Below are 24,450 nucleotides of genomic sequence, written 5' to 3'. Positions count from 1 at the left end.
TAAAATTTCCCAGCATTCCATATATTATCTCGCACTCTTACATTCGGCTATGGCGGCGCTAACTATTTTTCCCATTAATTATCCCCGTCTGACGAGTAATCGAGAAAAATGTCTAATGGATGAGTTTCACCGGCACCGTCGAGGCCGTCGTTTTCCGACCTGTAGAGCCTCGTTTTCGAAGAGAGAAATGGAGGCATTCCGATAAGTGAATTTTCCACGTGCGACGCAAATTGCACGCGAAAATGACAGACCATGGTGACCGAATGGTGTCGAGAATGAAGGGAAAGCTCATTTTCACTCGTTACGTAAAACGACTCAGGCGTATTATCTTAGAAAACTAGATTTTTTTTCGTCTAAGTAGTTTGTTCAGACTCGTCGTTATATGAGTGATTAGCATTATCCTATCGTCTACTCCTTCACGCACAATGATTTTAATCCAATCCAGTCGTATCCGAACGCAGAACTTTCTTCTCTCTCTCTCGATGCACAGTAAAATAATATCCTCAATTGAGAAGCTTAAATTTATCATTTCGATCAATCCGAGGTAGACATTACCGTTACGAACGAAGATACCGATCAACCGGTTTCCGCGAATATCAAATTCATATTTAACTTATAGTTACGAATCGAAATTCTACCGCCACGGTGCGTGTCTTTAGAAGACTCGCCACGGCTGTCAGGAAAATTTGTTAGCGTTACGGAAAAGTGCGTGAAAAACGCATAGTTTCTTCCCCACGGCACCGCGTGATTCTCTCGGTCGTATCCAATCGCATCCGGCGCGGCCATGCCAGGGATCCATCTCGTGGGATCCTGGCGGGAGACGACACGTGGTTGTTGCAGTAGCGGTAGGCACACGAGGCTGGTCTCCCTACTACCTCTTCCTCGGCTTCCTCGTCCACGCTGGACGCAATGAGGCGATCCTCAAAGCGCGACCGGTAGTCGAACCGCGTGCACGCCGAGCACGAGGAACACCAAGTGCGCGGGGACCTTCGCGGCCACGTCGCGCATTTTCTCCGCGAGTCGCGTCTCGAAAAGAAGAAAAAAAGGAAAAGAAGAAAAAGGATAGAATGACGCGAGGTCAAGTGCTAATTACGAAGACGTGAAAGATTCGACGACCGCGAATGAAGACACCCCGATCGGTCGTCGCGTTGCTGTCGCCTCCTGGGGAACGTCGTGTGGGGCGACGTCGGACATCACGACGAGACGGTCACCAGCTCGACTTTTCCCCTTTAGGACCTTCTTCGTTATTTCGCGATCTGTGTTCAACGATCGCAATCGAATATCGCGTCCGCGTCTGATCAAGACGTGCGATGTGCACCGCGTGCGCTCACGGGTTCAATTTCCAGACCACCAGATCCGAATGTGTGAATGCGGTTTCGTATTCGTAAGAACGATCCACGAGAGAGATGGACCGGGTATGACGATCGATTGAATATCTTGCGGTGGTGCACTGTGAGGAACGACTAGCTTCGAAATTGGTGAGTCGATTTTTTATCGAAGTATTGGGTATCAGAGATCCGGTTGCGAATAGAGAGAGAGGGAAAGAGAGTTGAGACGTTCGATGCTTCATTGAGGATTCAGAGCTGACAGATGTCAGAGCAGATTAAAATTCAAATGAATGAGTTGTATGGTAATGTGATGGCAACATTCGGATTTTATAGCGGATTTATCACACATGTATATGTTCACACACCCTTGTAGCGGTGTTTTTTTTTTTTTTTCCAATTTAACGCGGTAACTAATAAATAATTTTTCCATTTTTAAATGATGAAGCGATAAAATAAACAGAGCCAGTTAATCATCAGAAGATATTAAAATTACACTGAACGTTATTCCGTATATCAAGGATATATTCGGAAGCAACTAATAAATCGCTCGTTTGTGATATAACGTTTTATCATAAAATAACTTACGATCATGTGCAATGAATCACGCAACGATCCGATGATCCGACGAAACATGTAAAACATTAGAAAGTTTTAATTTCGCAGTATCGATAGAAAGTCTCACCGCACCTCGCGCGAAAGCAATTTTAAGCGTTAATACACTTGCATCCTCGCGGATGAAATTAGTCTCCGGAATGGATGATCGATCGTAACGATCGATACACGACTGCTAATACAAGAATTATCGACGCTTTCAGAAGTAGGCGAGCGCGCTAGATCGAAAACAATATAATCAATAGCCGGAGGTTAATGTTATTAGAAAGTCTCGATATCATGCGATCGAGCATTTTTGAATATAGACATCCCTATATTCGCCAGGTGCAAAAACTTAATTAGTTGCCTCTTTTCTTTACGCGCAAAAATCGTTACTAAACTTTCCTTATGGATTATATGAGTCAAATTGCCAAATTAAAGCTTGAAAAATGATTTTTAAGTTCTGAAAAGTTCGATTGATTTAAGTAAAAATATGCGTACATTTTATTTGTTGATCGATTATACTTGTATTTTGAATCGATATGTATTTTCCTTAATAATTTTCTTATTAACTTTTTCTGAATATATTAAAAAAAATTAATTATTTGTTACTACAATAAGTGTATAGATATTTTTCACAAACTTAAGGCTTATCCTGTCTCTCTTTTTAGACGTTATACGTATCGTCAGGATTGTATACTTTTCAAGTTTTCACAAACGTCATCTTATATAACATAGAAGTCTAAAAGAGACGTGTAAAGAGTTATAATGGATCTTGCGTATCTTTGAAATATTCTTGAAAGACGTCTTTCAGATATTTGTCTGCGATAGTAAGGGAAAGTAGAAGAGATAGAGGGAAGAATGCGAATTGGCTTCGTCCTCTTTGCCGATTTGCGGTTCATAATAAAATGATTATCAATTGGCGTAAAGTGTGCCACTTTAAAGGAAGGCGAAAGAAACGTAATCCACTTAGAGGAAGTAGTAATGAATAATAAACGTACGAGAATGCACGGGGGATTTTCGCGGCTCGCATTAGTCAATCTGGCAAACGCTCACCGGCGATTAGTCCGCAGTGTTCCGTAGCGGAATCCCCCGTGTGAATTGGGTCAAGCTGATTCCTTCTTAAAATAACCGTAACCACTTGCCGTGATCGAACGCGCCACTTTCACTGATTAGTCGCGAGCTTCCTAAACCGCGTTCCACCTTACGTCGATTCGATAGGTACCTTCTCACCCTCAGATTGAAATGGATTTCCTCGACTAAGCCCAACCACCAGATAGACTCCAGAGAAAGTCTTACTTATTAAAGAAAAGGTTGATTGTTCTTTTAATTTTTTTTTTTTTTTCAGAAATTAAATTATCGAGGATCATCGAGATTTATATCATTTTCTTTCGGTACCGAGATACAAATAAAATCACAATTGATAGTCAATAAATATAAGAACTATATTAGATTGATTTTAAGAAAGATTTTAATGAAAATTGGCTCATTGCCCTTATTTCAATATATTATTAGTTAAATATAAGAACGCTTCAATTATTTTATACATACATATTTTGTTTTAATATATGATTATTACAATATTAATTTATAAACTCTTTCCTTAATTAAATTTCATTTAAAAAATATAAATTTTAATTTTTTTTACTATCAATATTTGCGTCATAAAGTATTCAACAATGAATTTTTTATATTTTTTTATTGTAATAAATTACTATAATATATTATAATATAATTAAAACAGTTGCTATATAGAAATCCTCTTGTGAGTATCATGACGTGTCATACAAATTTTTATTCTATTCAATTGAGTCACATATTTTTCGATGGAACTTATTTACATTAGAATACAGAAGAAGCATATCTGACGTAACGGCTTACGAATCTTTACATTATACTAATAAGATCCTCTTAAAATTTCAGAGTGCTATAAGCTCTCGAGATTTTAATCCCAAAGGCAGACTATCGTGATTTCGCTTTCCTCGAAAGTCACGGATGTATCAGTGCCGTTAGAAACGAAACTTGATCAATTGTTTCACATTGCGAATATAGCTCGCAGGAGCATTCACTTGCGCGTCGCTATTTCGCTCTAGTTTCGAATTACAAGCGTGCCGGTTCGGAACAAATTAGAGCTGCTTTTGTTCGCGATGGATTTGGGTCTCCTCTCCTCGCAGCGAATCCGTTAGAGCGTTTCGCCGTCACGGTCCCTGAGCCATAAAAGATTTGTCCTCTATCCTCGCCCGACCCAAAAATCAAGGGATATAACCGACCGCAGAATCGTCTCGGAAAGTCGGAAACGAAATGGGACGTCACAATGTGCCATTTGTATGCGCTTTCTCGAATCGCGAGCGCGAAAGCTATGTCGATTAACAAACCCGTTAATGTACGTTCGAACTGTGGGGAATGGAAGAATGCAGATTATGAGAAATCTTCCTGCTGCTGTTATTCACTAATGACGAAATGTTATTGCTATCGTTTTCACGAGATGAAACTAATCCGCGATATGTAATCGCGATTTGATTGCATTTCTACAGTTGCCTCGCTTTTACGCTCGCAAAATTGAACGGCCTATTTTAGAATCGGATTCATACAGAATCCGATCTGAAAAAGAATGGCGTTTGATAAGCCCAAATGGTGGCGTTTACTTGAATGAGAGACATCGAGATATTTGCTTATTTCGCGGCCTTACTCGCGTCTATAGTGTGTGCTTGACCTAAAGACCATGAACGCGTGACATACAATGCAGCATTTATTGTCATTGTTGAGTCAATAGACATTTTCATGACATACTAAACTATTATCGCAGTAAATACACGACTATATCTCTGTTCCTTTCTTTCTCTACGTACCGTTTCTCCCACGTCCAATTAATGACAGACACTCGAATCTCGCTGGCTACGTATACAACTTGTGTAATGGAAAACGAGAGGGGAAACCCATCGACATTTATCCACGTTAGCATTACGTTGTTAGTTGCATCGTCGCGCGCGTGTAATATGTAACGATGCTATATAAAGCTTTCCTTTATAGCGGTTATAATTTTTCACGATTGTAATTATAAATAAATTGGAATTAACGCGCATTACAGAAGGAGGGAACTTCCGTGAAAGCTCTTCATTAGCGATGCACAACGATGCATAAAGGTCGATGCTTTATACACCGTGCTAATTCCACAAAAGAAACTAAACGCTCGGATCCATTAATCCCTATCCCTGATTACGCGAAGCTTCACCGAGAAGCGTCAATTAAATCGTGTGCAACATGTTTGATACATTCATAAGAAATAAGAGGAAAAACACAACTTTTAATATTTACAACATCGATATACATATATATATCGTCGTTTTAAATATTAAAAATTATTTTCTGGTTTTTCCTCTTTCTATTAGTGTATCAAAAATTACACGATTATAGTATAAAAATTATATAGTAGCTTACTGTATTTATTTTTTGTTTTTAATTGAGAAAAAGGTGAGTTTTTGTTTCTTAATTAAAACTATCCAATTTCAATGAACTTTTGTGAAAATTAAATTTCATATATTTCATGCCAAATGTTTTACTTTTATGCTTCATAATTGCTTAAAATTTCTAAGAAAAGTATTTCTCAAAATTAATCAGTTCTATTCATAAAAGAGCTAATTCGATGATGTAATGCTCTCGAAATCAATTAATTTTTTTTTCTATACGAATCTTCACAATTTTGTAATAGCGTCTCATATTTTTTATACGAATACGTTGTATACAGCTTTCTTTTCGTGTAATTATACACTGTAGATAATTAGTTTTTCGACAGATAACGAACGAGCTGTTTAATTGGTGAGTAAAATGCTCGCGAAGGTACAAATGTATGTCAATCGCGCAACTCGACTCGTTAACGCGGTTTCGAGGTGGTCCACTCTGTCCCGAAATCGAGTGCAATAAAATTTAGTGGCCGGAAACATTTACCACTGCGATCACCGAGAAATAGCACCGCATTTCATTAATTTTAATAGACGCTTCTTTCGACGGTACGACGCGGCTAATTAAAAGATCGGAGCGCCAGAACCTGGTTGGTTATTTTAATGATTGTTCGTGGGATCCTAATTTGACGTTGGAGTTACTCGCGTTTCTCGAAATATCATTTACAATTAGTTACATATATATAATATTAAGAGTCAAACTCAGAAAGCGTTTATAACGAGAACATTTGGAAAAAGCGCTGTTGCGCCGCGCTAGAATTTTCTACTAATTTCGAGGCATAGATTTTATTCGAAACACGGGAAATCATTAGCGTGCCGTTGATTGAAACCTCCGAAATATATAGACGGTTAACGAGAAATGTGTGCCGATCGAAAGTCGATTTCTAGGTAGTTCGATATTTGCCTCGCCTTTGATGCGAAAATTCACTTGCAAGCAGCCTCAGTGTATCATTATCTGCCGTTAAACTCAAATATACATTTCTTGTTTAATCGCAGAAAAGGTTTCTCACGTATAATTTTCGATTTGATTTTATTATTAATAGAATTAAGAATTGAGGACAAAAGAATTGCACGTCTCGTGTATTTTGTACAAAGAATTATTAACATTACAAAGCTATAATTATTTCACATTAATATATACATGTATTAAAAATTAATACATGTAGTGTGGTATTTATCGTAAAGCATGCAATATTTTTTTAATAATTGAGGAACTTTCCTAATTTTGTGGTATAGGATAGCGAATATTAAATTGAAATGAAATTTTCAATAAATTATTAATACAAGCGAAAACGCGATGAAGTGACTGCCGTATAATTTTCGTGATACTAAATGTTGTAAACATTGCATGTTGTATACGTATAATAAGCCGATTGCTGTAATTTATACAAGGAAAGAGAAAAAAATGTATTGAGGCACGAATAGACCGTGCACGAAAATTTCGCACAATTCATCGTGCTGCGAGAAAACGAAATAAAGAGACAGAATCTCCTCGGGTTATAACACGGGAGACACCCTATTGCCACGAGAAATCATAACCGTCGGCGTTTTGCCGCGGCCGCACTCGCGACGATACACACACGAGGTGTTAAAGTAGGTCACTTTTATCCCCTGTAGCAAGGCGATCGCGATCAGAGATTGGGATCGGCCGCCGCAGCCATCGGCCCATGGAGAGCGAACGATCTTGGTACTTGAAGAAATCTACACTATTGTTATCCACCATTGTTCCGACGTCTCTTCTAGACGAGAGCTGTGCGTATTTTTTCCCTTCGATGCTTCGAAAGTATACGTTCCTTTTTTTTATATACGATATACGTCACGCGTTCCACACCTATACGATTCGTGAGGTATACCAATTCTGGACGTCCGGTCTCTTGTCTTCCCGTTGTAAATGTTATACGGAGAAGCGTATACCGTGCGCCCGCAATTCGAACGAATCTAGAGAGCCGATGTAATCGCGCTCGTCCGACTATTTCCGCGACTAATGAGCAGAGCGCGAATAATGAAATTACGCTTGTCTGCGCAAGTAGCCCGCTCGTAAAGCGAGATTCACGGGAGTGACGGAGACGTCGGACGACGAGACCGGCCGTATACGAGAGACGTTTGGCGCGCAGAGTCGAAGAAATCCGTGGCCGAACCGCGTGGCGTAACACGCGGACGATCGGAGTGCTTTCATCGCTATTAGGATGCGAGACCGGTCGTCGGAAACGCCCTTTCCAGTATATATAGTCACCCGTATAATCGCCCGCCATCAATTTTACGGACACGACGGATGCAACTTGCTCTAAATGGCGACGAGAGATTTCTAAATCGCGACAAAACGGACGGATCGCGCGCTCGCGCGCCTCGGGATCTAATCTTGCCCGATCATCGTATATCAACTGTCGATGTCTCCCGGTGTACAATCGACAGGTGCACGGCACCAACAGGTGTGCATATTCACGCGCGTCTTGTATACACGAAATATATGTAGGTACACACGCGCGATGTATATCACCGGCGCTCGCGGGCTCGGCTCTCGTTACTCTTACGTGCGCGATTAATTCCTCTCTTTCGTTCTTTCTTTACTCCGCAAGTCCATGGCGTTCACCCATCGACCTTCTTAAGAGAGATCCGTCGACTTTTCCATCGGCCTCGATCTCGATACACTCGACGACGTGTATCTAAATGTGGGAAGAGCGGCTACGTCAACGCGCAAGAAAATATGTGAGGTCTAGGTAGATGACACGAGATAGATCACAGATCGTAGATAACATGCTTTTCGACGACGACCCCCTTTAAACGCGTGTGCGACATTCTTAGGACGTAATCCTTCGACTTGAAATATGTGTGTCTGTCAGACGTAAGACAGATTTTGTATCGCTTCTCTTGCAAAAAAAAAAAATGGTTATGAATTACTCTTTTATATCACGAAATTGTTTCTTCAATGTCATTAATTCATCGAAAAGAAATACACACGGAGATATATTTTCAGCTAGGAATTATTAATTCGTGATTGATTAATGAATCTGATTATTATATAATATATAATTTGAATGAGACTCTTAACGCAGTTTGATTGTTTTTTTTTTTTTTTATATTTTTGTTATTTTTATTATTGTATTAATTAAAGAAGTCTTTAATTTATTTATTAAAATTTTTCTCTATTTACTTTACTGATATTAATTATTGCAATTTATTCTTAGCTCAGAGTTTCGCTAAATTGGGAAACTTTCGCTTTTCTATCGTGATTAATCGTATATTGAAGCTCGCGGGACTAGGAACGCTTGATTAACGACAGCGCGCGGGGCTGTGACACAATGAGGGATTCGCGGATTCTGTGCCACTAAATAATACGCTGCCATACGAAACGGACAGTGATATGACACACAAAACGTGAAAATAAGGATAAATTGCGACGTTGTGTCGTTCCGCACGTGGTCGAAAGGTTTCACCGAGTATATACGAGGGGGCTTTCTCTCGAATGAAAAAAATCATTTGGCGACTCGACAAAATTTCCAAATATGCGAGACATAATGTTTCCGCGCGCAGCGAAGTCCTAACGTTACTTCGCGCGCGCGTGCGGCGCAAACACGCGATTGAAAGTATGCCGTGGCGGACGACGAGGAGGGTACAAAAAATGGATGCACGCTTCCCCACACTCCCCGGCGTTTTCACTGGAATTCACGTTTATTAATGCATTCCAATTACACGATGCTCGCGAGTTATTAACGCACTAACGAATCGTCACATCATGCGTCCTCATCTCCCCCCGGTACTTTCACTACCTTCATAATCACCGAGCGTATGTAAGACTGAAGGAAGTTCCATATTAACGTTACGTCTAAGAAACAGGAGTCAACAAGCGTGTACATCATCGATATACTCGTATCCTTTTCATTGCTTCGTATCCGACATCGCGTCTCTCGGTACATCCCTTTATTAGACTAATTGCAGGTTATATATATATATATGCATATATTCTATATTTAATTTATATACGTAAGAAGTTTCTTCACCGTGTTGAAAGAAAGGCTAAATATAAACTACTCGTAAGAGTAGTTCTAGTTCTATAAAAGAATACTCTTACCAGTAATTTTATATAAAACTATGTCAAAAGTATTCATTTTGACGTTTCGTTTAAAAGAGACGGAAATTTACCAATGTTGCTTTGGCATTCGAATTGTAAATTAGGTATCTATTTGATTTGAAATTGAATAAAGTTTTATTAATTATTTTGAATTAATTACGAAGGGATACTTGGTCAACTTTTTATATTATTTCGTTTATACATATATATTCTTGAGAATTAGTGATTGTTTAAATATATCTAAGTAATTCTACGAATTTTTTTTTTTTTATTTAAAGCGCTGGCTATCATTTCGCGCAACCGATTAACGTAAAGCGATGTCAGCCGCGTGTCGTATAGGCACATACGTCAGCATAGTGTCCATTCAGCGTCGATAATGACGACTATTATGTCTGTACTTTCTCCAAATTAGCGGTAAAACGTCACGCGCTACGCTCGCATTAGATAGGGCTGCGTCCGCGATTTTCCTTTTACTTTCAAAACTATTGTAGGATATGAAAGAAATCGAAAGTTCAACGCACAAAACGTGTGTCTCTTAAAAAAACGGTCGTTGTACGCCTAGAATTGTCTGAGATCATCCAACACGTCTAGGATCACCCAGAACCGTTTACGAATCATTAAAATCAATTTACGAATCTTTCAAATCAATTTATCAAATAAATCGAATGGACAGACTACAAAAGATCAAAAATAAGACCGATTACAGTCAACAGTCGTTAATACATTGTTTTATTACATAAATCAGAACACATAAAATATACAACTATGAAATATATTTTTTGTATTTATTGCTACTTCTGTTTATGACGTGTATGTTTAAAAAATGTTTGATTGCTTTCCTTGTGAATTTATAGGATATCTAATCCTGGAAGAGGATAAATTTACATGTATAAACAACAAACTAAAAAAAATAACAAATTACAATATATAGGTACTTGATAAGAAATACTGTCTAGATAAGTTATTAAAATTTTATATTCTCGTAATTCTTTCAATTAATATTTCATGAAAATATTCAGGGTGCATAAAGTGCTTGACAAAAAAATGTAATACTTTCTATTATCAATTTTTTATGCGCTTGTGTATTTATTCATAAATTTCAGTTGAATTTGAAATATGTTTCATGAGCTAATATTATTGTATCTTGCAACGATACACCAAATGTGCCAATAAATTAATAGAATAATAAATTTTACTTTACGTATTTTATAAATATATAATTCCTATTACCTACACACAATAAATCGATAAAAGCACATATTTTCCAGGATTACATATTGACATTAATCTAGTGTAGCCCATCCATTTTAATGAGCAATGAATCTATTTATGTCAATAACGTTCTTTCACGGAGATCCATTACTTCAGATGAAAAAAAAATAATACATATATCACTCACCAAAACGTGATGCGCAGCAGCGGAGTTTTTAACGTCGATCTGTAAAAAATAAAATCCACATTATAAGCGTCCACAATGTTTCAGAAAAAAGTGTCTATGTTATATACACACAAATTAAGATTTGCATTTTTTAAAGCAGATTGTTACACATAATTAAAATAAGAGCACGAATTTCCTGACAAAAATTTCTATCTTCCAGTATAGGTTTTTGTATAAAAATTCTACGAATAAAAATCCACTCAAGTTTCTAATAAACGACTTCAAATAAAATCGGGAATAAATTAATTTCACAAAAAAAAAGATATAATATTTATCTTATAAATATATAACGTGCTTTACCACGTGGTTGCTCCGCCGTCGCCCGATGCCTCCCCAAGCCTCCTCCTCCTCTCTTATTCCCGCGATGCTGCTTTTATAGTACAGACGCACACTCACTTATTCTGGCCGTATCGACGTCCTATTATATTGTTTGGAGGCGGGTGCCATTAACTAAAGAAGAAGAAGCACACTCACTTACTCACTCGCGAAAACGCCGACTAATTACGCGGTAATCGATTCAATACGACGATCGCGCGGCACTTTGCACGACATGCCCAACGTAGACGATATCCGACGCGCACTTCATTAGGTTGCGACAATAAATCAACGCGAAACAACAAGTACGATCGTGCGAAGCTAATGAAACTCACTCGATCTGCCGCGCCACGCCGGTGAATTAGCACGATAAATGACTGTTAACGAGGATGTTTTCCAACAATGTACACAGATGACACAGTGTCTTACATAAAATGCCCCATGTCAATGTTGCCAATTTTTCAAAAATTGTTACAATACTTATTTTGCAATAAAACCGTTAAAAACCGTCAATTCTGAAAGCTTTATAAAAGTCTTAATAAAAATCATAAATCTATTGTATTATTGATACAAGTATTGGATTTCAAAGTATCTTATACCGTGAAACGGTGTAATGTTCGTGTCCTAGCTGGAAAACAGCCCGAATCTCGAATCTCGAAACTCGTAGGAGACGCGCGGTGAACTTCAGTTCAGTCACGCGACACTCGACTTACCGTGACGTGAGTCATAACCTTTGACCGTAACGGCCGTAACCGCTTGTGCTAGCAAAAACGGCATACGATATCGCGTTTGTTTTGGAGCAATTAAGATCTATTTTAACGCGTATGCGAATAAATAAACGAATCGAGATCGAAAATAAACGTCCACGGATCGTGATACGCGTCCCGATGCTTTGACGATTCCACGTCGCTTCGCTATACAGATTTTTATCTAAATGAGTCTTGCGAAACACGCGATCTAACAAGTCGTCGGCGCACAAGTACCACTTTTTTTCGTCACGCGATTCACGCGTGTCGAGACGCGAGATTGATAGATGCTATACTTACTGATTAAACACGTCGCAACTCGGAAGTCGATCCGTTCCGTACCGCGACGATTCAAGAATGACCAACGCGATAAGTTAAAAGTTAGTGTCGACAACTTCATGCTAATACATGCGCGTCAAATTAACTCTCCATAATTCACCGTTATTATTATTGCTTTCCTGGTTCAATCGATTCACGAGTGCCTGACTGCGTTGTTCAAAGGATTTTTGGGCTCTAAAAAAGCTGAAACGAATTTGGTAAAACTATTCCACGAACACTTTTCAGCGAAATAGTATTTCAGAAAAATGTCAGTTCAACGATTTTTAACTGAAAAATTCATTTTCAGGAAAATTTTAGAGAAATTTCGTAAAAATTGTAAATTAATTTCAGCGATCTTAGTATGTTAACTGAAAAAATTTACTCAGCAAATTTTCAGCAGCTTCGCTGAAATGTTCTAAAGTGTGGAATAATAACTTTAGCAAAATTTTTTCACCGTACAGATAACTCGAAACGTTTTTCTTTTGTACCGACAGAAATACAAATACCTTTTCATACTTTTTCCTGCTCTTCTTAATTTTTGTATACGTCTAAAAGTAACTATTGTTCGTAGTAAACGACCGAAAAATTATCGTATGTACTAAAAGTTAAGAGCATGTTGAATCGTTTGAAAATATGTAATTAAAATTCAGATATTTTCACGAGTAGTACATTTTTTGAGCGCATAATCTTTGCGAGAAATATACAAAATGTATTACATAAATAGTCAAAATGTATCGTGACTTTTCGTTCTTTAAATTACCTCAATTTCCGTGATTCTTCAAAGGTGTGCACGTTATTTATATTGTATACATAATTTAAATTTTAATTCAAATTAATAATAATTAAAATAATAAGTTCTAATTCGAACACAGTTAAGTAAATTGTATTGGATTACAAAATCGGTAAAATGATCGAAAGCCTCGAAGAGTAAGCGTTGTGAAACATCGCGATGAAACGATAATTCGTAATTCCCGTCACTTATCGTGTCGATTTCCATTTAAATCGCGCGGAATATCTACCTTAATAAACGGCCGTCGCTTCGATATGGTCGCGAGACATTAATCGTGGGAGTTAATTAGCCGCGCGCTCCTATAATCGCCAAGTGTCCGCGGAGAATTATCGAGTTTCCTCCCAACACTTGTCCTGATCGTGTGTCGAGAGGTAAATGTTGCGGGAGCGGCTCGCTTGAGCGTCGCCACGCGAATGGTAGCAAGGTGACCGCGTGACGTAGACACACCGAACGTCGCGAAACACGGAAGCGGTTGTTTTGTCAGCTAATCCGTTATCACAGTCTCTCGTAACATTCCTCAACTATGCACAGTTTTTTTGGACCGTCAATTTACGCACTCGCGGCTCCTTGAGACCTCATCTATATATTTGTTACCGTAACTTTCGTAAAAATGAACATATTTGATTAATTTTTTTTATCAATGGAGAATCGATTAAGGAACGAGTCCACGGTGTGTAAAAGTCGACAGAACTAGGGAGCTTCGAGGTACATAGATTTCAAGAAAAAAAGTTCAGAGATTCAAAAAAATCTCGATTTGACAAACTGGAGTTTCTAGAACTGCAGTGTGTATAGCGAGAGTTAAGATAAATACTGCAAATTAGGTCTGTTCACGTTGCTTGTACTTTTGCTGGTACCTTCGCTTTCTCTCTCTCTCTCTCTCTCTCTCTCTCTCTCTCTCTCTCTCTCTAATGTCTAAAAAATATACATATATTCATTTCTTTTTAAGTGAAAATAATTTTCAGGACTTCGAGCAACACGAACAGACCTATTTTCTCTCGTGTCAGATACCCGTGTGAAGCTGGCCCTCCAATATTAAAAAATCGATTTTTTTCTTGATGCATTCGTTTGCTCATCGTTTGCTCACGAATGCATGAAGAAAAAAATCGATTTTTTAATCGGTAACCAGCTTCACACGGGTTACTTTCTTGCGTTTGAAAGCAGTAACCGATAAACGGATTGTGACTGTGATTGAGTTTTGTAGACTGTTGGGACAGTCTATTAAAAAATATTAAGCAAATCTTAATCTTATATATCAAATATTAATCTAAACTCTTTGAGGTGGAATTTCGCTCTAAAGAAAATTGAGTCTTGAAAAATATTGACCTAATTTTCAATCTGTAATGTCCATTTCTACCAATATAAATGATCTAATTATGGGTTAATTTATGGATTAATTCTAAATAAAATCGTAAGACTCGTAATTTGTTAACTACAGTATTCTAATGTTATGCGTATGTATCGTAAGACTTACGATTGTTAGAAAATATCTATGATTTCTTGTAAATTTTATGACTAGTAAAAAGCTGTCCGTAAAGATCTTATGTTAAGATTGAAGCACTTAAAAGTTCTTATAAGTCTTACGAGAATATGTTACGAACCTCACGATTCTGCTTAGAATTTAGGCATTATTCTACTTAGAACTGGAAAAGATAAAAAGTTAATAGATTCGAGATTAAAATTAAATTACATTGATGGAAGCAGGCATAAGAATGAGCTTTCACTCTCTAAAATTTTTAATAGCATACGTTTATATATGTGTAATATTACGTAATAAATTCATATATCTATATGTATAAATGAATTTTCTGCAAATAGGAGAGTTGATTAATGCGTGCCTACACACAGTTACTTAAATTATATTTCATTAACTTTTTTCTTATTACTAAATATAAATAGTATCTGGTATGTGGTAAAAATGTGAAATAAATAAGCAACGAGAAGTATAGAAAATTCCCAGATTACATATTTATTTCGCGCATTACGAACATTTAAAAAAATTGAAGATATGATCGATGTAATTATTAATCAATTTATGTTTTTTATACTTGTTTTTACCAATGTAAATTAACTTTAATCTCAGTTTAATTTATTCTTCACCTTCTTTCACAGTTTTAAGAATCAGAAAAAGATAAAAAGTTAGTTGAGGCAAGATTAAAGTTAATTTACATTGGTGGAAATAGACATTAATCTAATATTAGTGCTATTTTATTTTGCATTTTTGTTTTTATAAAAATATATTTATTGTAGGACATTTTACATTTATTTCGTGTACAATTTATATAAGTTTTATTATAAAAGTTAAATCAATATTTTTATAAAATTTATAATATTTTTGTATAAATTTATGTTCACGAAACTGTACTGATATGTGGTTTGATAATTCCTGTGTATTCATGCGTCACTTTACGATTACGTAAATAATTCTATGTAATAAAATGAATTTCTGTCAGAGTTAGATAGATAACTTCTATTTATTTCTATGAACACACACATTATCAGATTATCAAAGACAAGAGCATTTTCTAACGATAAAATTTTTCGAGGACAATATCGATCGCGCAACACGATGACAATTAGACTATGTTTAAAAGTACATGACCTTAATTTTTAACTTACACTGAACTTTCTACGGAATAAATTACAATGTTATCGGACCACAATAGCGAAATATATTCTTTATGTCGCGCTATAAAGACAGCCGCGCGAAGTGCGGACCCGTGTTATCCGGCTTTCGGGGCCACCGGTATAATTTATAGTCGCCCAAATCCTCGAAGTCTCTTTTCTCGATGTGACATAGATCCTTGTTCGTCCGCGAGCAATAACTGCATCTCCCCGTAACGTTGGGGCGGCCGGTGCGGTTCTTGAAACGTGAAATACTGACTCGACGGTAAAAGACGCGGACCCGTAATTGCCGACACGGTCGAGCGTTTATATCGCCGTGCATACCGCCGGCTCTTCGTGGACTTTCGTTGAGGATTAGTAAGAGTAAAACGTAATGCTCGGAGACATCGATTAACGGTAACGGTAAACGACTTACCGCGCTCGTATTCCTGGCGCATAGCAGGCACAGTTTCCGATCCAGCTGCCTGCCAGAGACTTAACAGACCCAGCGCGCGGTTTAACTGCGAGCTAATACCGACTTTCGCAGTTGAGCGTGGAAAGCGCCTAATTAATTATTCCGATTACGTGCTGCGATTAATTAAAATCGAACACGGAAGGAATCGCGCCTATTTGCCGAGCGTAAGGCGACGACGCGACGACACGGAGTGACGCAACTCGAATTGCCACTTGTACAATAATAACACGATACGCGGCTTTTCAGCCTTAAAGCATCCAACGCGATCACTCTTCACTTTGTCACACACGTCGATGTAATCTTTCTATCAGTTCAGTATATCGATATTATACGCGCGCGCTTTATTTAAGACAGAAAATTCCTGTTATTACATCAACTTCCTATCAGGCTATCAAGTTTAATATATCGATATTATACATGGTTTATTTAAGATGGAAGATTTCTGTTATTAAAATAGAAACATATACATTACAACTATTTCGATGAATAGTGCGTTCAAGTTCATCGACATTCACAATTGCATATGTACAGGGTGAGTTTTGAAATTTCAAATGTTCCTTGCGAACATTAAGTCGTAAATGCTTCGTTATCGAACGTAAATAAATTTGAAATAATAACCGAGTATCATATCAGATTCTTGCTCAAGCATGTGTGAAAAATGGTAGGATGCTTTGAGCATCTCTTGTAAGCGAAAAAGAAATACTATATCTAACTTCTAAATAAAGTCATTATGTACTTTCTCTTCATTGTTTCGACATTTTTTATGATCTAATGATTTACAGAAATATTAAAATTTTTTTCTTTTTATCCTGAAACACGCTCACGAAATTTCGAAACAGATTTATGACTCATTCTGTATGTATTCTGCTTTATTATTATCCAGAGATTATTATTATACATATTTATCCACAATTAGGGGACTTTCGGCACTTTGTGCGAAAAGAATTCGATGCTTTCGGATTTGCAGGAACAACTTTAGTATTATATGTATTTGTGTTCCACTCGGTGTTACGTGTATTATATAATGTGTGAATATATACTAATAGTGTGACAGCCGTTTCATAATTAAAGTTTCTCGCCGACTGTAATTCGATAGAGATGTGGATAAGACGCAACGTGTCACGTCCGCGTCGCGCATCGCGGTATTAACAGTATATTAACCCTTTGGACTCCGAGAGTGCCAACTGGGCTGGATTTAAAGATTTAAACGTTCCACTCGAAATGTCAACTGAGTTGGCAATATCGTATATAAATATAGATTACAGATTATCCCAAGTGATTATGAATGAAGAAATATAATTGAATTGTTCACATTAGTACTAATTAATTAATACTTGAAATAAACAAATAAACTTTAAACACAAGTATACCAACAGATAAAGGTTTTGTATCGAGTAGCAAATAAGAGTTTACCAATCTAATAGAAAAATGTTGAGTTCACTTTAAAATCTCAAAGTTTACACGTTTGAATGTTAACAGCATAGCGAGATGGCGATAGCATTGTTTAGACATGGGTCGAGGTTAAAAAATTGAGTCCTCTATTATATTATAAATTGTATGTCATCCTCGACCCTCGCCTACTCCCGCAGGCTACATAAATTCTCGTACCATCTAAACGTTCGTACCATCTTACGCGCCTAACCATCCTACTTTCTTTACGACGGCCGTCAGTCGATTAAATGAATATTAAGCAGATATTACGCAGTGTTAAGTCAAATTCACGTTTCATTTACTGGAGCCTGGACTCGAAGCTGTTTTTTTTTTTCCCTTGTATCTCTCGCACTCTCAGTATACATATATCGTGATACGCGTTTCCACGTTGAAAAGAAAACCGATGGATACTTTCCGAGAAACAGTATGACAAACGTCTCATTACACGCTAATCACGACGTCGCAAATATTCACCTCGCCGGGCCACGTAAAAGATTAACGAAAAAACGATTTCGACCGGTTCCCATTATATGTATATCACTTTGAATCGATTAGACGGCACACCCTTGAAAAATTCGTACCGTATAAGTAGCGAGGGCAACGAGGCTATATCGAATGCGCTGCAGAGAGTGCTCCGCACCCTGCCCACATAATAATAAGAATAAGATTCCATTCACGATAGCGCCCAGCTTTCGCTACCAGGACCGTAATCACACTTGGACACATTGATGCATGGACCGGTCCCCCTTCCATGCCCAGCATTAATGACAGGTTTACGTTGACGAGGCCGCCTTAGCCCGCTCATTGAAATTTCGATCGATTACCTTACTCACTCTCCGCAGCTCTCTCGCTCTAGTCACCACTATATAAAAACGACCGCGTGTATCGTGAGGAATTTCCGGGAAGATCACTGCGCCAATCAAGAGATTTCGATACGTCGCAATTATTCTATTTAGTTTACTGATCTCTGCTAATAATTACCGCAAAAAGTATTCTCATTTCGATCGCGCAGGTGAACGTGTAAGTACCTGTGTAACGTGTGCGTCGGAATCGCGTACGTGAATGCGAAATTTTTCCAACGTTTATTCGTAAAGGTATACATACAGATCTGTGTGTATTAATACCATAAGATTAGAATGTTCTCCGCGCCCCGAAGAGAATATGATGTTTCCTTTAGCAGTCGTCTTCGCGTGATTACTGTAGTTATATGTAATATGTATGATTGAATACATTCGAAAAGGGTTCAGTCACTAATCACGAGCCTCCGTACGGTACTCCAACCAGGAGCAAGAGGATGGGAAATGAACTAAAAGTATTATACATTGGCCGTGTCATTAGAGTGTTGGGTTCGTGTCAGCCGATAGAAGAGGGATTAATCATCTTATTGCTGCGTCTTACTCGCATCCTTCCTCCAGATCGTTCTCCGATTCTCTCAATCGCGACGTATGCTTTGGCACTGATGACTGGCATCGAGACTAAGACGTTTCTCTAGGGCATAGCGGCAGTTCGCTACAGTCATTTAGGTCCATTGAGTTGCGATCGATTCACTACGGAAATTACTCCACGGTCAATAACGCCATCATTTACCAATATCTTGTGCTTTTATATTTTTCTCGAATGGCTATCGATGAAGAAATAATCTGGAAATAAACGGTTATATAGAAAATCTCTCCCTTATCATACAGTCTATTTCTCTTTGCACAAAAGAAAGGAAGGCACAAACCAAGCGAACTTTACATAATTGTAATATAGAATAATACACGTGTTAAATTTATTGTAGAATTTAGAGAACAAAACCATATATCAAAGTACAGAACCGGTACTCGATGCATGAATTTATAATTCCGTTCTGTTACGAAATGCAATTCCTGAACTACAATTCATTCCAGGCGTTCTTTCTCGGAATATAATTTACTAGAGTTTCTTCCGTGTTGATCAAACCGAAGTATAAATTTTACAGAATCGGTCACGCGCGTTAAGATGTTTATTCCTGCCGGGAACCGATTCAGCGTGGGTATAAAACGTTTCTTGCTGTCCCGAAAGAAAATGTGAGTACCAGCCGCCACTTGTTCCACTCGCTCTTCCTCGCTTATTCCGGCTCGTCTGCGCTTAATGCAAGATAGGAGTGAGGAAACCGCGTGTAAACTGGCCTTTACCTGAATGGGACACGGCTATTGCTCCGCGCCACGGCGCGCCGTGCGTCCGAGAGAGTTACCGCTAATCTGTACTTACGCTCGACTGGTGTTGCCTCTGTGCTTACACGAGCGGATCAGCCTACAAACGGGTATCGGTCGATCGAAAATTCGAACAATTACAATTGGCTCATTAACCGACCGTCAGCGCGTTACCCCCTGCTCGCCAATACCCCGCCACTTTGTACGCCTCGTATAATTTCACCGTTTACCACGATTATTTGGAAAAAAAAAAAAAGAAAAAAGAAAAAAGAAAAAAGAACAATTCGCGAAATTAAACGATCGCACATTGGTACAAAGATGGGATAGAGAAAAAAGAAAGGTATTTTTGTATCGCGTTTATACGAAAGCGCGTTACGAAACGCGTTACAAAAAGGAGCACGAGGGAGGTAAACTTGTTTAACACGTTCACACATGCCACAGCGGGCATCGGTGACCTGAACTTTCCGTTTGTGCCATGCGAGACACCGTTGGTGACCGTCAACAGGACCTAACTAAAATACGCGATTCGCGGTCGTTTTACGCCCGCGTAAAATTGAATCGCGATACACCGTGCGTGTGACAACGATAGAGCACGACGCAGAAATTTTATCGCTTGCAAAACAATTGAGAAATTTTATCTCAGGAAGATTCTATCTCTCAATAACGTTTGACAGTTTATCTTTGAGGTATTAAATTCGTATTATATGCTGTCGCATTAGAAAAGCAAACTAAGCCTTGACCTTCAGATGTGACGTACGCGATATTGTTCTGATAAGTCGACAGTTCCTATCTCGCACTAGTTTAAAGGAATTTCTGTCGGTATGCTATCTACGCCATGACGCGGTAATCGACGCGGTAATCGAGGGTACTGAACGTTGCCCGAAGATTAACAGCTACTGAAAGTTTTCACGATTCTCCTTTTTGGCGGAAGTTCAACTCCGATACCGTCCGCGATTCTCGTTTTCGGTAATGTTACGTTAGCGATGTGAATCTCCAAAGTTGCTTCGACCTGCTAAATCTATTTCAATATTCATTTCAATGAGCATTGTTAATATCTGATCAGTCGTGATTAACGTCTCTTCTACAATTTATATATTCTAAACTAACAAAAAGTGGTAATAGTTACCAAGTGTTGAGTCAAATAATTTCGATCAAATGTTTAGTTAAAGTAACGACACATAATTTCACTTTTCTAAGTATTTACTAAGAATTATAACAAATATAATACTGTACCCTCCCCCCCCCCTTTCCACCGTTTGATAATAATTACTAAATATTTAGAAAAATGTAATAAAATTATTTTTGGTTATTAACTGAACATTTGATTGAAATTATTTTATTCAACACATTTGGCGGTTATGTGAAGTTGGCCCCCCCACTATTGCAAATTTAAAAATGACCATGACCATTCGTTTGGTGGTCGTTTGGTGGTGTTTGGTAGTCCATTCCGGACGTTTGGTAGTCAAAGATATAATGAGAAATGTGAAAAAAAGAAGAACGCGCGTGAAGTTAGCCCCCCCATTTCTAAAACTCGGCTTTGCAGACTACAAATGCAATAATGACCGTAAGCATTTGTTTGGTGGTCGCTTACTGACGTTTGGTAGTCCATTCCCGACGATTGGTAGTCGAAATTATAGCCGGAAATATCAAAAAAAGGATATATCGTCAGTAAACCACCACCAAGCGAATGCTTACAGCCATTATTGTATTTGCATTCTGCAAAGCCGAGTTTTAAAAATGGGGGGGCTAACTTCACACGCTTATATCCTTTTTTTAATATTTCCGGCTATAATTTCGATCACCAATTATCGGGAATGGACTACCAAACGTCAGTAAGCGACCACCAAACGAATGCTTACAGCCATTATTCCATTTGCAGTCTGCAAAGCCGAGTTTTAGATATGGGGGGGCTAACTTCACGCGCGTTCTTCTTTTTTTGACATTTCTCATTATATCTTTAACTACCAAACGTCCGGAATGGACTATCAAACACCACCAAACGACCACCAAACGAATGGTAATGGTCATTTTTAGATTTTCAATAGTGGGAGGACCAACTTCACATAGCCACATTTGGCAACTATTATCGAGCTCTTTTCTCAGTGTATTCTTACCGCATGATAATTTACGAAAATAATTGATCGAGTGTTATCTTCGTAATAATAGCAGCTATCAAACAGCGAGGTATCAAACTTTCGTCGAGATAGTTCTTTAGACGCATAGAGAGAGTGAGAGAGAGAGATGCTGCGTTGCAATTGATAAAATTGCCGGGCAATTTTCGAATCCCATTCTACGGAAGTCTTATTGCTCTCTTTCTCCCGCTCCCTCTCTCTCTCTCTCTCTCTCTCTCTCGGTTTGAATAACGCTACCGGCGTACGTGACCGCACACGTTCGTTCGCAGCGACAGATTAACGACGAATTATCGTATACAATCTTCATTGACGGTCACGCGTGTAATCGCTCTTACTTGGTTTCTCAATTCCATCATCATCCTCTTCTAGATCGTTGTCTCATCCGCATTGATCGTCCGTCGTGTCTCGTGCCGCATTCTCGTTTCCCGCCGCAGCTTAAGTTTCTACGGATGGGACGGAGAGAAACTGATGTCTCGTGTGTCCGCGTTTCCGAAATCGGTCTCACATTCCCCTACATTATTGTGATCTCTGACGTACGGTATTCTACGCGCGCTTTCGAAACTTGTAGTTAGTTGCGGTCTTATCAAATTCTTCGAATTGCTTGCGATTAATTAACATATAAAAATGCATGGATGAATACTCTCTAAATTCTTTGAAGTGGAATCGCACACTGGAACCAGTCTCGAAATAGAGTGGCTCCATTTTCAATCTCAAAGAATGAGATTTCACTCTTCGGAGTGAGATTCACTTTAAAAGTTTTAGAGGCCGGGTGTATTAAAAAAGAATTGTGGTCGACGATCTTCATTAACAATCACGCTTGTAATCGCTCTTATTTGATTTCTCAATTTCTTCTTCATTTCATTCCAAGAAAAAATACATATATTGAGAACAGAACGAGGCTTCTCTGCATACATATATATGTCTCATATAGGCGTTTTTCTTATTATTACAGCCGTTAATGCTTATTTTTTACAATATTATCGAAATGCAAGAGAAACGAATAGCATTTCTAAAATCCTTGGAGTGAAATCAATCTTTAAGAGTGAGATTTTACTCTTCGGAGTTAGATTCCACTTGAAGGATGTTAGAGAAATGCGACACGTTAATATGTCGAAGAAAATAGCCACGTGAAAAGTCGAACGAGTCACGCGACATGCTGTGCTTAGCTATGGTACATGGTATATCGGGCTGTAACTATCATAATAGCGAAAACAATCCCTTTCCCCTCGGCGATGGCATAACGGTAGCGAAGCGGAAGCTGAAAGTAACATAGAAGCTCTTACTACCCTTCCTCCTTCGAGATGCCGGACCTTGGCGCATCTCGCGATATCGGAAGTCCCGCTATATCTGGTTTTCCATTAGCCTATCCATTATCGTCCAAACCTCATGCGTTTTCACGCGCGTTCGCGGTCGATTTTCACCACGTAACTTTGAATACCCCGAAGACGATATATCGCCGTGAGAGATATACACGCTGGAAGAAGGTCGAGTGACGGTGGCGATAATAGTTAGCGGTGGACGAAGACGCGGCGGTTGGCACGGCGGCGGGAAGAAGAGACGGTGAACAGCGAGGAGGGAAAGAAAAACAGGAGTAGAGAGAAAGAACGAGAGGGAGAGACCGGTGATGGCTGCGATGATGACGGTCAGTGGTTGTGTATACCGGTTAAGCCGTTCAGTACAAGCCCGGCGTCCGTCACGGGTAAACCTCAACCGTTCGGTTTCGACAACCGCTATTCTATTCTAGCATCACGCGCGTGCGATCGAACTTCCTATCCCTTTTACATTCGCTTATATTCGTCGATCTGTCGTCACACACGCCCGCGTTACATTTTTCCCCAAACTTGAATTTATTGAACGGACCTACTACGTCCGACCTTCTCGTCACTCGAAGAATCAAAAATGTATACCTATTGATGTATTTAATGAGTGCGCAAAGTCATTTTGAGAAATCAGCTGTGATGCAAAATAATGCACGTAAGCGGAATTGACCGGCGGACAATGGTTTCCTGATGAAGCGACGGCTGTCCATGTCGGGATATTGTAGGGTTCAGTGTTACCGCAGAATTTTTTTTTTTTACAATTGAATCGTGCGTTTCTAATCTAACACGATGCGGTCAAACGATCGATAACTATTCGTTGGAACGCAACGCTGATGACCGAGCATCTCGAGGTCCATTAATCGATCCGTCCGGTCCTGACACAGGGATCGAATCTCATTCGAAACGTCGGACCATCGTTTGAATCCGCACAGTTTCATCCTCCACACCACGCTAGAAATCTCTTTCGAGTGCTCGATCGGTTCTGCCAGGATGAAGAGCTGAGCTTTCGCGGTGAATCAGTTCCGGTCCTCGTGCAACGCCGAAGGAATTCGTCCACCCTGATCCACGTCGTGAATCACGGTGAATCACGATGGTGGTTTCCCCGTGCGATTATGCCGTCGGAAACTCGTGGTTGTCGTTGTGTGGGGTACGAGATGAGTCACGAGGATACGTTGATCCGAAGTGAGCGCGGATGAAGTGATTACCAGGACTCCGTGGACTTCCAAATCCAGCGGACCAACCCGGTCCGAGAGCGATCCAGGTGG

At 38.9% G+C, this 24,450-nt stretch overlaps 1 protein-coding gene across 1 annotated transcript in view; it reads left to right on the top strand.

Moving 5' to 3' along the window:
* Positions 1-1,419: 1,419 nt before the first annotated feature.
* LOC108771659 (serine proteinase stubble) overlaps positions 1,420-24,450 on the top strand; it is a 35,701-nt gene continuing 12,670 nt past the window's right edge. The window contains exon 1 of the mRNA XM_018536999.1: positions 1,420-1,478. The gene's annotated coding sequence lies outside the window, so the exon portion shown is untranslated. The remainder of the gene's footprint in view (positions 1,479-24,450) is intronic.

Source organism: Cyphomyrmex costatus, unplaced genomic scaffold (genome assembly GCF_001594065.2).
Source record: "Cyphomyrmex costatus isolate MS0001 unplaced genomic scaffold, Ccosl1.0 scaffold164, whole genome shotgun sequence".
NCBI classification, from domain to species: Eukaryota; Metazoa; Arthropoda; class Insecta; order Hymenoptera; family Formicidae; genus Cyphomyrmex; species Cyphomyrmex costatus.
Note: the sequence above shows the minus strand (reverse complement) of the source record. Positions and strands in the feature narration are given on the sequence as shown.